Source organism: Lynx canadensis, chromosome E3 (assembly GCF_007474595.2).
Source record: "Lynx canadensis isolate LIC74 chromosome E3, mLynCan4.pri.v2, whole genome shotgun sequence".
Lineage (NCBI taxonomy): Eukaryota > Metazoa > Chordata > Mammalia > Carnivora > Felidae > Lynx > Lynx canadensis.
This window is the reverse complement of record NC_044318.1, coordinates 8,584,246-8,601,219: the sequence shown is the minus strand read 5'-3', so window position 1 is coordinate 8,601,219 and position 16,974 is coordinate 8,584,246.

Below are 16,974 nucleotides of genomic sequence, written 5' to 3'. Positions count from 1 at the left end.
TTTCTGCTGTAATCTTTATTATTTTATCTTACTTTTTTATGTAACTTTTTCCTGGGCTGTTATAAAGTCAGTGGCTGTGATGAATTTCATTCAATATTCATTCGACTGCTGTTTGTGGATTACTTACTGTGTGACATTATTTATTGAGCCCCTCCTGTGTACAGGGCACCATGCAAAACTCATGTTCTTCACTATTAGGCTCTATTGTCCCCTACCTGAGCCAGTGTAGTTAGGTCCCAACCGGGAAGCCACACCAGCTCTTGCTTAGGTTGTGGGCATTACTGGATATTGCCTTTAATGGATTCCTAGGTTTGCTGCTGTGTGCTACCTTTTTAATTAATCAGAGAAGTCAACCACAAGAACACCATCACCAATTCCCTGCAGATTCCTTGGGCCCTTTGGTTTGCTCACCCGGAATCCTGAGTAACAAATGGGAGCAGGGACTCCGGAATCCATCATCACAGGTGAGGAGTTCTGATACCACACACCAGGAGCTCGGGTTGCATATTTAAATACTAACAAGGCTTGCTCTGCAAATAGATTGAAGGGATTCCAAACCCCCGAGTGCCTAACTTGTTTTTCAAAATCAGGTGTGACCCGCCAGCCTATTATGAGCTTTTCCTGGGGGAACGCTTGCAGGAGGAATTGAACTAGGGGACAGATGTCAGGTTAATTTCCCCCTTGGTTCAGAGAGGAGCGTTGGTGCGTGGGTGGGGGGCGGGCCGATGAAGTTAGTCTTTTTAGCCCCTAGAGGGTTGAAGGAGCTCTTTTCCAGAGGGCTGTTGAGTCCTGCGAGGCAGATTTCAGGGCGTTGCAGCAGATAAATGCAAATCCAGCCTATTTCTGTGGCCTGGACCGCTACTCATCCTCATGATGCGCAGGACCAAACATTGGAATGGAAACAGGTACTCCTGAGCCTGCAGAGAGGCTCTGTGGCTGTACAAATGTGTGCTGAGGGGCATAACTGAACATTTGTACCAACACAGATTAGTGCTCATTCGCCTCTTTTGGTGCCCTTTCCATACCAGTTCCTCTGTATTCATCCACTCGTTAATTCGTTCGGCAGGTTGCGCTGAACACCTCCCGTATGCCCACACAGCCAGTACAGTTGTGAGCAGCACCATGCCTGGGGACTCTGTAGTCTGTTGGGGTAGAGCCGCCGCCCAAATAAATCCTTGGGATATTTCCTGAGCACCTGATAGATGGGGCTCGGGGGGAAGGGAGACGTAGAAAGCTCTTCAAGTTCTAATCTTGCCCCTCAAGTAGCTCGCAATCTGGTGTGAAAGTTAAGATATGCAACGATGCCCAAGGTGTAGTAAATACTCTTTCCTCACCTCCCTGTAATTCTTGATAGTTCATTTTGGCAAGAAGGTTTCCATCCCCTGGGTCTGTCGTAGGGCCAATTTGAGGACCAGGTGACTGAGAATCTGCTTTTAAAATAAAGATTCCTGGGGTGCCTTGGTGGCTCAGTTGGTTGGGCGACTGATTTCAGCCCAGGTCACGAACTCACGGTTTGTGAGTTCGAGCCCCACGTCGGGCTCTCTGGTGTCAACACAGAACCTGCTTGGGATTCTGTCTCTCCCTCTCTCTCTCTGCCCCTCCCCCACTGATGTTCTGTCACTGTCTCTCAAAGATAAACATTAAAATATTTTATAAAAAAAAAAACCAAAATAAATATTTCTGTGACACACCGCAGGCTCTCATACCAGATAAAATCTATGGGAATAGGTCCCTCGGAGACCACGGGTAAAAATATGGAGGGGCGTGCTGAACTTATGTGCACGAATGCATATATATGCCTGTGTGTGTGTGTGTTTGTGTGTGTGTGTGTGTGTTCGCGCACGTGGCCACCGATAGGTGTGAGGAGTAGTCAGTAATACATTTGGCACCTTGCAATCTGGTGTGGCAACAAAGGTGGCTTTAGAGACCCAACACTGCCCAGTCCAGCAAGGGGAAGCTAGAGTCCCGGGGCAAGTCAGTGTTTAAGGCAGATGGACTTGGTAGGAAGTTCAGGGTAGACTGGATGACATAAGATGGCAGGTATGGTAACAACTAAATGTATTTGGAATTCGTTGCATGCCAGGTGCTTTTGCATCATCGCCACCTTTGATCCTCCTCGTCTCTGATGCAGAATGTATAGTTGTTATCTCCATTTACACAAGAGGAAACCAAGGCACAGAGAGGTGAAGCAAGTTGCTCTCAGTCACCCAGCTTGGAGATCGCAGAGCTGGGATCCTACTATGCTTCCAGTGCAAGCGAGAGAAAAGACTCAAGAGGCACACACCATAAATGTCAAAAACAAGCCAACCTGCCCTTTGGGGAGGACCTTCATCTCACTGGCAAGTGCCTCTCATGAGGGTGACCTGTGTCACGCGCTGGAACCCTAAGAGTGTGGTTGATAGAAACCTCCGGGAAGAGGTTCAGGCGATGTTCTCCTGCCTGGGGCTCTAGAATGGTTCTCAGGCAAGGTTAAGAGAGGTCCAAGAAATACCTCTGTGCGCCACCTAGACCTTCTGAGTTGTCGTTGGTCACCTCGGTGTTGTCAACCTGCCCAGTTAAAGAAGACTTGGAATTGCCCCAACCCTTGCTGCCTTTCCAGTGGCTGGGATTTCTGGCTCCATGTTTGGGCACGATGCACTTGCATCGTTCTAGTAATGTCCTGTCCCGTATCAACTGCCTCTCAGGGTCTGTATTTGCTTCATTTTTGCTGCTCTGGTCGCTCGGTATAAGCAGAGGACAACTGTGGATTGCAGTTTTGTTCCCGATAGGAGGCGTGAAAAAGAAGGTTCCTTGAAGGAAATCACAGTATTGGATCCAAATGCTGAGGAGTGCTTTTAGAAGTGAAAAACCTTGTTCCTCCTTGGATGGCCCGTGAGGCAGGCGGTGGCTGTGCCGTGTGGCCCCAGCAGCCCTGGCTTTTCAGGGCCGGCCTGGATCCACCATTTGTGGGCGGACCCGGGGCAGAGCCTTTGATGTATCTTTCCCACGAGAACCGCGAGGGTCTGGAGCCAGGTAGTTCCGACACTCCTAGCTGAGAACAGGTGCGGGGCAGGGAGCACGCAGGGCCAGAGTGACAAGCCAGTGATACTCCCACGGTGGAGAAAGTTAAGAGCGCTTTGCAATCACAGAGAAGCAGAGTGCTAATAAGGTAATTAGCACCTTTTCTCCGATTAGCCGCCAGGGAATTCTCGAAAGAGATGAAACAGAGCTGTGAGAAGATCGTGGGCAACTGAGAAGTGAGAGAAAGCAAATAGCCTGTACTCTGTGCATAAAGGAATCAATATATGTTTTAAAAGTGGAGAATGGATCTCTCCCACTGCTGCCCTAGTGGCTTCCTTTCAGACCCTCACATTTGCCTCCCACCGCAGGACCTTTGCACACGATGCTCTTTCTTCTCCTCTGTGCCTACATCACTCCTACTCCAGCCTCCCTTCCTCGGGGGTATCACTGACCATCTAGACTGTTCAGTTTCCTTCAGTGTGGGTTCTTCAAGCACCCTAAAGCTTTCCTTCAAATTATGAATGTCAGTACTGATTTTACATTCATGTGACTATTTGATTAATGGTTGTCTCTCCCTTTGAGACCATAAGCTCTGTGGATACAGATTCCATGGCTGGTTTCTTTCTTTTTTTCTTTTTTTTTTTTTTCCACGACGGATCCCCACCCTTTGGCACAGTGCCTGGTACAGAGAGGAACAAATAATGGAATTAATTAGCTAAAGACACAGTTGAGTGATCTTTGAAGTTGGTGAAGCTGTTGCTATTTGTCATTCCCATGAAGAAACTGAGGCTCTGAGGATCAGTGAGATCAGGTGACTTTCCCAAGACACGTACATGCCTTATAAACTGGCATTTGTACAGGACCCTTGAGAATCTGAGATTTTATTCCTCTTTGCTTTAAACACGGGCATCATGTTGCTTTTTGGCGAAAGTAGAAGTTTTAAACGTTTAGACGAAAACAAGCATACAACAACAGAAACAAAAACAAAAGACAGACGACAATGGATTCTGTTCAAGCTCCATACTCCAGGATCAGCTACACGTGAAGCAGGTCTGCCTGTTGCCTTTAACTGGCCTGGTACAAACCTTGGTGTTCTGGCCAGCAGCTCAGAGGGGCTGGTTCCAGCCCCGGGAATAGTTTTGCCTCTTAACCACCACTTTGAGCCAGAAAACCTTCTGAGGATGATGCAACGACTTTCAGGAACGACGTGGAAACGGTGGTAGGAACCAACACCCAGTGGCTGCCCGAGATTCGTGAGCATGATGCATAAGGTGCCGGAACTTTCTGCCCAAAGGCCATGCAGCCTGCTAGGCTTCCTGGCATAGGGAAGTTGGAGGTGGGGAGGGAACCTGAGTTAAGTGTCTTCCTTGGTGCTGTGTGACTTGAGAACCTAATTCACGTTGACCCACCCCGGGCAAGACTCCTCGCCTCATTCAAAACAAGCCAGTCAACCAAAACAAAAGCAAAAATTGAATCAGACCCCTCTGTGTGCTGGGGATACAGTGATTAGTAAGACGAAGTAGAACAGATGAAATAAAACATCACACATGGTGCCTGCCTGTCTGCAGTCAGTGTAAGTTCCAGTGGGGGACAGACGCTCACACACACACTCACACATACTCACACACACTCACACACTCAGTCTCATGCACTCACTCAAAACAGCCTATAAATAAGTGTCAATTAACAGCCACATGACGTGCTATGAAAATACAAGAAAGAGCCTTAGGAGGGAGGACGTTGACCTAACCAAGGAGGTCTGGAAGAGCATCTCTTAACAAGTGAGAATTTGGCAATGAAATAAAGGCTCAGTGAAAATGAGAAGGTGCCACCTGAAAGTGGGTTCGTCTCTTGGCAGAAGTGGGGCCAAAAGACACAACCAAGCCAGACCCTGGGATCAGGAAGTGGTTTGCGTGCAACAAATAGGGAGTCTACTGGGGATTTTTCCCCAAACGGTGCCCTCCCCCCCGAACAAGAAAATTGGGCAAGTTTTAAGCTAAAGATGCATGCACGTTCATGACGGGCTTGGCAAGGGAAGTCTAGAATTGGGGCACAAGTCATCCAGTAAGTTGACAGAGTCCAGGTCCTGATGGATCAAAGTCCCAGGGATCTGGAGGGTCGAAATCCTGGGGTCCTGGTGGATCAAAGTCCTGGGGGCCAGCAAGAATTGGCATCATCAGTTCTCTGGCTCCGTTTGGTCCATTGTTTGCCCAAAGAGGGTTAAATCCTGCAAAAAAAAAAAAAAATGACTGCAAAATGTGTGTTGGGTCAATCTTTACTTTTGAACCAGCATCGCGAGTTTTATCACTGATTTATTGTCTCTGATATGGTTAGGGCATTTCCTGGCTTGGTAGTCCTGTTTGTTTTTACATTTTTCTGTTCCCTTAAAACCATTAATTCCTGAGGTCCATTTTTCTGCAATTGTAACATATCCCAGGAAGTTCCGCAAGAAATGTGCTCAGGCAAGTAGTGCCAGTCGGGCATCAATCACAAAATGTCTGGAGGTCTAAAACGACTTCTCTTATGTTAAGAAAACTGTGTCTCCTCTTTCTTTCTCCGGAAACCCCTGACCCTATCTGCTTACAGAGGGAGCTTTCCAAGGGAAATGGAACAGCATGAGCACGAGGGGATGAGGGGTCATCACTGTAGTGCGAGAGGAGAAAGCAAGGCAGCATGTGGTCTGGGACAAGCCTACAAGGTGACAGGACTCGGACCCTGCTGGCACCTACAGGCCACACTGTAGAGCATTTTGACAGTGAGTGGTCAGTGCCAGAGTGGAGGTAAACTCATGGGGCCAGGAGGGTGAAACTCTCTCCTGATTCAGGCAGTTGGCTGTAGGGATTTGAGTGTCCATAGGATCAACACCAAATCCTTCCCCCATCCCGACCAGACAGCCTGCGGGATAAGGATCTCATGATCCCAGGTGAGGGAAACCACATCCTTCCCCACACTCCCGCATCGGAGTGTCGGGAAGGTAGTGTCCCTTAGAGGCAGAAGGCTCATTAAAACCCCAACTCTTTTTTCGCCCCTGTGGTATCTCTGCTTTTCTGATTCGTGGGCTGAAAGCTTCGCCTGGCCAGGGATGAGCAAAACGAAGACAGTTGGGCTCTAATATCAGAACCGTCCAAACTCAGTCTCACATGAGTTTCAGGAAAGGAGACGCCTTTGCGAGCTGTGAATGAGCCGAGTGTCGGACGGCCCCTCAGTGTTCTGTCTGTCTGTCCTGTTCAGACGAGGAGGTGCTGGCAGCCATCAAGGAGACAGCCCCAGAAAGGTGATGCGGTGTGTGTGAGCTGGAACAAGCCGCCGCCTCTGCCCCCGAGGACGTCTGAGAGGTGGTCCCCCTCTGCAGACCTTCCTCGTGCTCTTGGGAGCAGATCCCAGCTAGGCTGTCTGTTTGCCCTGCAAAGAAAGAGGGATGTCCAGAGCAAAGAGCTAAGGAAGGCCGCTCCTTCAGCATCGAAGGTGTATTGCGAGCGTACATTTCGGAATTAGAGAGAATCATTTGGCGTCCTTCTGCATGGAGGAAGCTACTTTCGGACTTTTTCTGTGTTTCCTTGCGTACGTTGCTTTGCCCAGCACAACAGGAAGGGTGTGGAGGACCTGGCGAACGGGAAGAGAGAACAAGGGCTGGGACAGCCGCCTGGCCCCTGTTTGAACCCCATGATCGAGAGGGCTTTTTCTGTCTCAGAATATCTTCGTGTTTGACAAGAAGCATGGTGCATGGTTCAGTTAGGAGGTGTGGGGGTTTCTTCTGTGGTCTCCTTCCCTCCTGTGGGTCACTCTGAGGCCTGGCTTCTGTCCCCTCCAGTCATGCTCCAGTGAGCCTCTCCCTGCCCCGTGCAGCAGTACCTTCCAGTCTCTGTGCTCCCGGACCCTCGAGACACCTGTCACCCGCTCTCAAACTCATGAACCATGAGATCATGACCTGAGCTGAAATCAAGAGTCAGACACTTAACCGACTGAGCCACCCAGGGACCCCCCCCCCACCCCAGCCTCGGACCCTCTTGGCCCCCTGGCTCACTCCCTCACCGAGCCACCACTCTATGCCTGGCATGGTGCCAGGTGGCAGGGGTGCAACCATGAGGTAGGGAGCAAGGTGCGTCACCTGTTCTCCACATTTCTAAGTGACATTGCCATTCACCCAGCCGGCCCCCTTGAATCCCCCTCTCCTCCACACCCCAGAACCCCCTGCCAGTCCCCTCAGTTGGTTGCCGAAGCCACTGGATGCCACCTGCTTAGGACCCCCGGACTCTTTCTCCTCTGCTTTGTCCCCATCACCACTACCCAAGTTCAGGTGTCTCTCCCTGCCCTGAGATTGCTTCAGTGGCCTCTCCGCATGCTTTTCTGTCTCTATTATTTCGTCCTCAAGCCAGAGCTGTCCTTTCAGACAACAGAAATCTGGTCCCGTCACATCTCTGCTTAAAATTCTGTAAGGATTCTTCTCATCAACCCCAGAAAACCTTAGCTCCTTATCTTCTTTTTCTGCTCCCTTTCTGTGTCTCTCCTCCCCCACCCCTGCCTCCATACTTCTCTCACCTCCCTCCTTCCTTGTTTTCTTCTTCTCTCCTTCTTTTTCTTCTTTCTCTCTCCTTCCCCCACTTTCTCCTTAGCTGACTCCCTCCCCCCCATCTCCTTCCAGCAAGGATTTGAACATCTTCAACTCAGTGCCAAAATATTATCTACTAAGTTCCCTTATATGACAGACTCGACTGCAAATACCTTGGATACATCAACGAGCAAATGATCAGACAAGATATTCCTGACCTCATAGAGCTTATATTCTACCAGGGACAACCAGACAGGAAACAGTAAACATGGTAAGGAAGCCATAGGAGTTATATGGAACGTGAAGGTGTTAAGTGTTTGAAACCAGATCCTATGGTGCTCTACATCTGAGCCAGAAGCACGGGCCTCCCCTTGGGCCCACCTCCCCCCTTGCCCCCCAGCCTCATGCTTCCCCTACTCCAGGCATTTTTGCTCACGTTTCTTTGGCCCCAAGCTGCTTGCTGTTCTCTGTGCACGCCATATGCGTTATACTTCTGCAGTTTGCACACTGTCCCCTTTGCATGGACACTCTCTATGGGCCTCTCTGAACAGCGAAGGGGTCACCTGCTCTGGACCCTTATGCCCCCTCTCGCTGGGTCAGGTGGACTCCCTCTTTCTGGATCCACCCCGGTTCCCTGTTCATTCCCGGGTCTTGGCTGTCAGCCCTTCTGGACTGTGGGCCCCCTGAGGATGGGCCGAGCTCTGTGGCTTTGTCACCGAGTGAGTCTAGAAGGCCAGCGAGCTTCCCTCCCCTATCTCTGGTCTCGATTTTCTCATGTATAAAGTGGGAAGAAAGACAGCCATCCAAGGGTTTCTCATGGTTGCCACAGGGTTGCAGCAAATACCGAATGCCTGAGGGTGATGTGTTGGGGTGCTCCCCGCCTCAGAGACTCTGAAGAAGGGGTCCCTGCCATGCCCAACGACTCTGGAGACGACGAACCAGCCTGAGCCTGCAGAGCTCCACAGCCAACCGGGTCCTGGCCCAACGCCAGCCCTGAGTGTGGCCGGAACTGGAGCCCCCAGGGCTGAGCAGGAACACAAATGGGCCGTCATCGATTGTGTTTTCTTCCTTTCAAACAGTCATTTGGAACCCTTTCCAGAGGCTGCACGTCACTTTGAATCCACATTGAATTGACATTCAATTTTCCCTTTTATGCCAGTTCTTAGGAAAACACTCAAACCATCAATTTTTCTGTTAAAACCTCTCTCTTCCCACTCCCTGTTTACCATTTCCTAATGCCTTTTGAGCGCGGGGTTCAATGTGATGGTGAACTCAGGTCACAATGAGTCCATCCTCTTTTTCTGAGTTTCCAGCGGGTCCTGCTTCCTACTCGTTGGGGGAAACAAACGGACGTAGCCTTTGGATGCGTGCGTGTGCACACAGAGCACAAGCGGACGCGTGAGAATGAAGTGTGTCCTGTTCGAGGGGCCGGTGGCATCCATGTTTGGTCTCCTGGTCTTCAAGAGTATGAGAGATGAACAAGCTTGATGCTCTTAAAATTCCTGGGTCTGTGTATGTTACGGGAAGCTCCACGTGCTGTTAGCTTTGTGGGGGAAGCGATTAGCACGCAGAATGTTATGTCCTAGTGGAATGGGGCCGATGAGAGGTGGCTAAATCTCTTGATGTTGGTCTGGGGCTTGTTCTATCTGGAAACATCCCTTTTAGAGGAAGAAGACAGTGAAGGATGATCTTGGGGCAGTATTTGAATATATGTAACAGGATCCCCTCCCACCCCACCCCCCCACCCACCCCGTTTAACCTAGCAAGCAGGTTAAAATTCATAAAGAGGAGGGGTGCCATTGCTCGGTGGTGGGGAGCGAATGCTTTGGGATCGAACAAAATCCAAATTAATGCCCTCGGACGTGAACACTGTCTCCTGCATGTGTTTGTACCAATGGTTAAATGAGACGCCGTGGGGAAGGCGAGCGCTCTGCAATCAACAATCTGGAGACAGCAGCCAGTGTGGGTCAGGCACGATGCTGACGGGCTGTGCGCAGGGCTCATCTCATCCACGAGGCGGGTAGGTGGCGGTTGCTTTTCCTGTCTCTCCGCGGAGGAAACGGAGGCTTAACGCTGTTGAGTCAGTTTCTCAAGGCCACAGAGCTGCTATGTGGGAGAGCAGAGGTTTGAACTCAGCTCTGTCTCATCGCCAGATCACTGTGCCTGCCACCACACTGACTCCCTTCCCGCGACTGCGGGGTCTACGCTCTTGCAAAGCAGTTACAGCCCCCCTGTTACAGCGTGCGAAAGAACGGGAAGGGCCATGCCTGCTCGGTGGCCCCGTCGGGTAGAAGGTTGTTGTCATAGCCCACTAAGTTGTAGGCTCCGCAGGGTCGGGGGTGACTGATGACCGCAAGGCTGCTCGGGGACTTTGGGTCCCTGGGGAACAGAGAGGTGGGTGGCAGTGTGCTCTCTGAAAGGACCCCCCGCCCCCAGGAGCTTTTTCCTTCCACCTGGTCCAGTGCCTCAGGCCACCATGAGGTCCAAAGGTCCCCCTTCACTCCAGGGAGGAACCTGGGAGAAGCCTCTCTAGCTTCAGCTTCAGGCTCTGCTTGCTTGCTTCATGGATTTTTTTTTTTTTTATTACAGTAAAACCCATATAACGTAAGGTTTACCGTGCAATCCTGTTAAAGCGTACAACTCGGTGGCATTAAGTACACGGCCCGTGTGATGCAACTACCGTCCTATTTCCGGAACTTTTTCATCGCCCCCGAAGGAAACCCAGGGCCCGTCGGCCACGTTTCTCATTTCTGTCTCCGTCCCGGCCCCGGGCAGGCTGCGCGTCCCGCCTCTGCGGTTCGCCTGTTCCGGTCGCGTCGCGCACATGGCGTCACGCGTTTTGCGTCTGGCTTCCTGTGCCGAGGAGAGGTAGCGAGAGGGGCTTGGAAGCGAGGTGTGGACTGGGGAGGGGAGCGAGATGCCTTGTGCTCACGAGAGCCCTGAGCAGTGTGGACGTCGGATCTGTTCCCTGGGTGTGGAGGGGCGGGGCCTCCGTTCTGTGTGAACCTGTTGGAGTCCCGAGCCCTGGACAGCAAGTGGCAAGAGTGGAGACACCGAGGGATGCGAGCCCAGCCTCCCCCGAAGTTGTGCATTTGTTTCCCGCGTTCAGATTGTCAGAGCTCGGGCAGGAGAGGATTCCTGAGATCCGCCTCCGGCTCCTTCGACTTACGCCCGCGTTCGCGCCACACGCAGGCGGCCACACGTCCCCGGCTCCATCCGCGCCCCTAACTCAGCCGCTGCTTCTCTCACTCCTTCCTTCACTCTGTCATTCATTCATTCATGCCTCCGCTTACTCATACCTTCCGCTAACGCGCTCCGAGCTCCACCAGATACGCGGAGCCGGGCTGGGTGCTGTTGCTGCGGAGATGAATTAGCATGAATCTAGTTGCATGGAGACAGATACTTAAATAGACACTCGGAATACCTGCTGACGAGATCGACGGTAGAGGCCCGGACAGCGTGTTCCGCGAGCGCCGTGGGGGTGGAGCGGGAGGGGGGGGGCACAAAAGAGGAGGCGGCCGCTCCACGTGCGGTGGGTGAGCTGGCTCGTTTGTCTGCACTCCGTGGTTCACGGGGCTCTTGCCTGTAGCCAAGTCCTGGGTACCCAGCACCCCTCCAGGTAACCAGAGTCCCACTAGGTCCATTTTACAGATGAAAACGTGGAGGTGCGGAGAGACTCGGCGACTGGCTCCAGCCTGCAGCCGGGCCAGAGAGCAGGAGGGAGGGTGGCTGTGCCCCGTGCAGTCCTTTGTCGCACGGCACACGGGCACGGACACCATCTGGGTGGCGGCCACCACTCCCCTGGTTCCTGGGTGGCTCCAGCTCTCTCCCGGGAGCGGGGACGGTTCACCCTGGGGAAGCCCCTCTTCCTTGGCTTCCCCACGGTACGTTCTGACTCACGGGCCCCCACCGCCCCAAAGCCCTTTGTCAGGTGAGATACAGGGACTGACAGGCTCTGACACGTGGCTGTCTCAGCCGGGGAGGCTGGATGGAAAGAACCCTGCAGCACCACTCCTCCAAGCTCGGTCCGTGGACCGGTATCTTCATTGCCACCGTGTGCTGAATCTGAATCTGAATCTGCCGTGGAGCAAGATCCCCCAGGGATTCCTGGGCTCATTAAAATAAGTAAGGACCTGTCGATAAGCCTCAACTTCCTCACCTGTAAAATGGGAACCGAAACACTTCTCCCGAAAGATCAGTTTGCAGATTAAACGGCCGCAAAGCTCTCTGCTTAGCTGGCGAGCCATCCTGGTTTGCCCAGCCCTGCGGGGCTTGGGGGTGCTAGGCTCTCAGCGTGAGCCCCGGACGGCTTGTCCACCTGCTGTCAGCTCGGTGCCCGGCACACCGTCAGAGCGGCTGCGGAGTCGTATGTCCTTACTGGGACATTTAGGAAACACGTGGGGAGGAGCCACAGGAGGCCTCTTCGCGTTTGCATTAATGCTGCGCTGGCGGGTGGTAGTGCTGTGGGTTTCCTTGTCGCCAGCCCGGTTGATTCTTTCGCGAGGACAACAACCCCCGTAATCCGAGCTCTCATGAATCAAGCTCTTAACGTGCGAGAGCCACACATGCATTATCTCAATCACAACAAGCTCCTTCAAGGAGGGAACAAATTCCCTTCACTTCACGAACGAGAAAATGGAGCCTCGCAGGTACCCCATATCTTGCCCAGGCCTCTGACGTGAGTAAGAGGAAGGGGCCAAGGCTGAGCCCTCTGTGCCTTCAGTCACGCCTACAGACAGACCCCCAAAGGGAGAGGTAATTACCTCCCGAGGTTCAGCTCTCAGAGCTCTTTGTAGACATTTGTTAGAGAACCAGGGGCATTTTGAAGACATTTCTACTCTAAAGTTTACTGCCGGGGCCTGCCCCTCGCAAGGGTTATGGGAAAGCCTGAAATTCTCCTTTTTCCACAAACAAAGCTGCCTCCTTCAGTCCGGCAGTGGCCCTCTGAGTGTGACAGCCAGAGACTAAAGCTTAACAAACAGGACCTGTTTGTGTTTTCTCCTTGCTGCAACAGCATAACGACAAGCGATTATTGTTGGTGGCAACTTGTCCTGTCTTTCGTCTGGGTCATGGCAGCGGTGGCTGTCAGAGTCCCCGAGCCGGAGCCAGTCTCGGTGACATATTAAAGGAAAAACAGAAACAAAGGAAGGATGAAGGGCTCACGCAGGGAGGAGGGAGCTGTGTGGGGAGAGGCAGCTGATCCTGGGGAAAAAGTGCAGGTCAGAGACAGGAAGGGTGACAAGCGGAGGGACAGCGTAGTTTTGTAATCCAAGCTCAGAATGAACGCCGTTACTCTCCCACCTTTTTTTCCTAGCCAACGTGATGTCAGGAATCGTTGTTTGCCAGTGACAGAAAAGCTCATTCAAACGGGGTTAAGCAAAATGAGGTGATTAATTGGGACATGCAGTGACAACGAGGGTGCGATGGCTTCAGGTGTGAGCGGAACAAGATGCTCACCAAGCGTATCAGGACTTGGTAACTATCTTTCCGCCTCGCCTTTGGCGCTCAAGATGGTGCATGGTGGCCAATGGCTGCCAGAAATCCTGGCTGAGCATCCTTCCAGGTTCAAGTGTAACAATAAGAGAAACTGTCTTTGCCCAGTCACTTTTTCCAGAAATCCCAAGAGTCACTCTGATTGGACCTGTTAGGACACATTCCTCCCCCTGAACTGATGGCTGACACTGTGGGGTTTGGATGAGCCAGTGGGTTTGGCTGACGGCTCTCTGTGGAAATTCACTATTAACCAGGAAGGGAAGAGAGGGGATGCTCGGTGGTTGGAATAACAGGTGCCCGTCACGTGTCTCGGAGAGGCTTGTGCTTCTCTAAGAAAACAAACCTGAAAGAAATGGCTTCTGGTGCATAGAGCAAGGCCGGTAGCTCAGTCACGGTTGGGACTGGGAGAAAAAGAAAAAAGATGCCCCATACTTGGGTTTATCGGCAGCTCGGAGACCTGACTCAGTGCTCATTGGTCTCTGGTTAGGTAGAATCTCCCTGTGGCTTTCTATGTGAGAGTGGCTGGACCCAGCCTCAGACAATCCGTCATCACGAACGACCCGGTTTAGGAGCCTTGAGTCAGACACTCACCCGCAGGTTGACAGAGCACCGGGTGAAGCCAGTTTGGGCTTTTGCTGTGTCCTTGCACAGAAATAAGAGCCTCGGTCTCAGCAGGTGTCTCTTCTTGGCCAGGCTGCTAACGATCTAGAAAGCAGGGCTGGGTCCCAGAGCAGCAATCATCGTGTGGTTCTGAAGCACGTAGAGGGTGTTGGGCTATCCCCAACTAGTTGCGGTGGGACTCAAGGAATGCATCTCCCCATGCGTTTGTGTATTCTCTCCTGTGGCATCGCATCCCTTGCTAGAGGAGGAGCCTGGGTCTGGATGACAGACTGGGACTGGGTCTGGAATGCTCAGGCAGACATGGGAGTTCTAGGCACACCATTGGACGTTACGGTCCCAGTTGACTCAACAGTAGATCGTTATGTGCAAACAGTTCTGTGCCTCACTGTACCACCCATGTAGGCTCCTCTCTTGGCACAGCTCAGAATTACAAAGGAAGAAAGAATTGGGCTGCCTCACATGAAACCCCCACACCCCCAGGTCGTCTCCCAGCTTCCCTGCTAGAAGATACTCCTTGGTGCATTTAGTAGATGAATTGTTTGGAGTGAGACTGACCTGGGAATTAAATCAGACCCCTTACCATGATCTTCAGGACATGTGCTGTGCGATATGGTCTCTGCCTTCTGCCCTCATTCATCTCTCACCTTTCTCTCTCTCTGCTTCGCTCATTAAACTATAGCTGTTTTGATCTTCCTTCTGTTCCCTGAACTTGCCAAACCCCTTCCTACCACATGCCGCTCCTTCTTCTCAGATGGCTTTCCTTACCCCGCCCTGGCCCTCAGCTTTGCCTGGCTGACTCCTGCTTCACATTCTTTTGATCGGCTCCAGCGCGGCGGACCGGCAGATCTAAAGTGGTGTTCCTCTCCACTCCTGAACTGTTACATCATCTGAGTTCCTTGAAGTTATTCTGTGTGTCGATGTCATTCTTTCTCTTCTGTCTGTTCCCTTGAGAATGCAGGGACCTTCACTTTTGGTAGCCTCTTTCCCTAGATTCACTCGCCTGGAACAACGCCTGGCACATAGCTGGAGTTTGTTCAATCCGTTGAATGGATGAAAAGCAATCAATAGATGAATGTTTCTGGAGCAGTGGGTTGCTCAAATGCATAAAGCACTAGTCTCTCTCTTTCTACCCACGGGCAGCCTTGCAGATGCAGAATGATGCTTCCAGTTTTATCCCCAAAGTAGCGGCCCAGTGCCCTGAGGGTGTTAAGAGGGACTCGGAAGGACATTGTGCCCTGCCCTTAAAAATTCTAGTCTGAGGAGCCGGGCAAGATGTGTGCCTCCCAGTAACTAGGCAACCACCCACCGGTCAGGGATGAGGAGTGACATGTAAAGGCAGAGATGCTGGAAATTCACAAGTGGGAGTGCTAAGGACTCCATGATGGATGTGGGAGTCGTGGCTTGATGGTCAAGGCCGGCATCTTCACCACAGTCATGGCCAACTCAGCCTGACCGAGCCCTTCCTATATGCCAAGGGCTTTATGTACATCACCTCACAAAATATGTGCAGCAGCCCTTTGGGGTGGTGACCGTTACCGTCATTTTCCATTTCTTGGATGGGGAAACAGAGGCTTGGGTGAAGGAACTTTCTCGCATTAAGAAGCTGTTCCTGGGGCGCCTGGGTGGCGCAGTCGGTTAAGCGTCCGACTTCAGCCAGGTCACGATCTCGCGGTCCGTGAGTTCGAGCCCTGCGTCAGGCTCTGGGCTGATGGCTCGGAGCCTGGAGCCTGTTTCCGATTCTGTGTCTCCCTCTCTCTCTGCCCCTCCCCCGTTCATGCTCTGTCTCTCTCTGTCCCAAAAATAAATAAACGTTGAAAAAAAATTAAAAAAAAAAAAAGAAGCTGTTCCTGGGGTGCCTGGGTGGCTCAGTCAGTTGGGCGTCCGACTTCAGCTTAGGTCATGATCTCGCAGTTCATGAGTTCGAGCCCCGCATCGGGCTCTGTGCTGACGGCTCGGAGCCTGGAGCCTGCTTCGGATTCTGTGTCTCCCTCTCTCTCTGCCCCTCCCCCACTCATGCTCTGGCTCTCTCTGTCTCTCAAAAATGAATAAATGTTAAAAAAAATTAAAAAAAAAAAAAAAAAAGCTGATCCTGCTCAGGCTGTCCGCAAAGCCCCTGTTCCTCCTACACACCCCCTGTTCCTTGTGGTTTCTCTGTGTAGAAAACATTTTCCCCTTGAGGGCATCATGACACAGTAAAGATGGCTCTGAATTAGGAGGTGAGAGACCCTGGGTCTGTTCCTGAGATCCCACTGATTTATGTGAAACTTGAAGCAAGTCATTAAGACTTTAAAGCCTGTTTCCTCCCCTAGAAGATAGAGGAAGTGGACTCAGAGGTACAAAGTCTTGCTGAACATAAGCATATTCTGGAGAAAATACATATATTTTTTTTAAACATTTATTTATTTTTGGGACAGAGAGAGAGCATGAACGGGCGAGGGGCAGAGAGAGAGGGAGACACAGAATCGGAAACAGGCTCCGGGCTCCGAGCCATCAGCCCAGAGCCCCACGCGGGGCTCGAACTCACGGACCGCGAGATCGTGACCTGGCTGAAGTCGGACGCTTAACCGACTGCGCCACCCAGGCGCCCCTCATATGGATCTTAAAAAGCGTGTGCACAACAGGCAGGAAGAGACAGGGAGACAGAGACATCGAGACAGAGAGAGAGGCACTGGGGCTCACTTCTGTGGACCCAGTAGGGACTTAGATGTGCCCAGTGACACAATTACTCGGAATGTTTCAATGAGAACAGCAACGCCATCGTTTAGCAGCTGCTGGGAGTGGTTTTTTTTTTTAATTAACTTAAAAAAAATTTTTTTTTCAACGTTTTTTTATTTATTTTTGGGACAGAGCGAGACAGAGCATGAACGGGGGAGGGGCAGAGAGAGAGGGAGACACAGAATCGGAAACAGGCTCCAGGCTCGGAGCCATCAGCCCAGAGCCCGACGCGGGGCTCGAACTCACGGACCGCGAGATCGTGACCTGGCTGAAGTCGGACGCCCAACCGACTGAGCCACCCAGGCGCCCCAGAAAATACATATTTTAGACAAAGATTCTGATCCAGTGGGGGGTGGCCCAGAGCCCAGAGATCTGAAGGCCTGAGAAATTCCCCAAGGGAGCACAGCTACAAGGTTGGATACCAGACTGAGATTAGCGTCTTCAACCCTGCCTGCACATTACGTTCACCCAGGGAATTAAAAAATCCCAGACCCTATCCCAGACCCTATCCCGGACCAAGTCAGTTGGCATCTTTAGGTGTGGGGCTGGTGGGGGTGGGAGAGCACTAGCTTTGAGATGTGGCTCGTGTGCCTGAG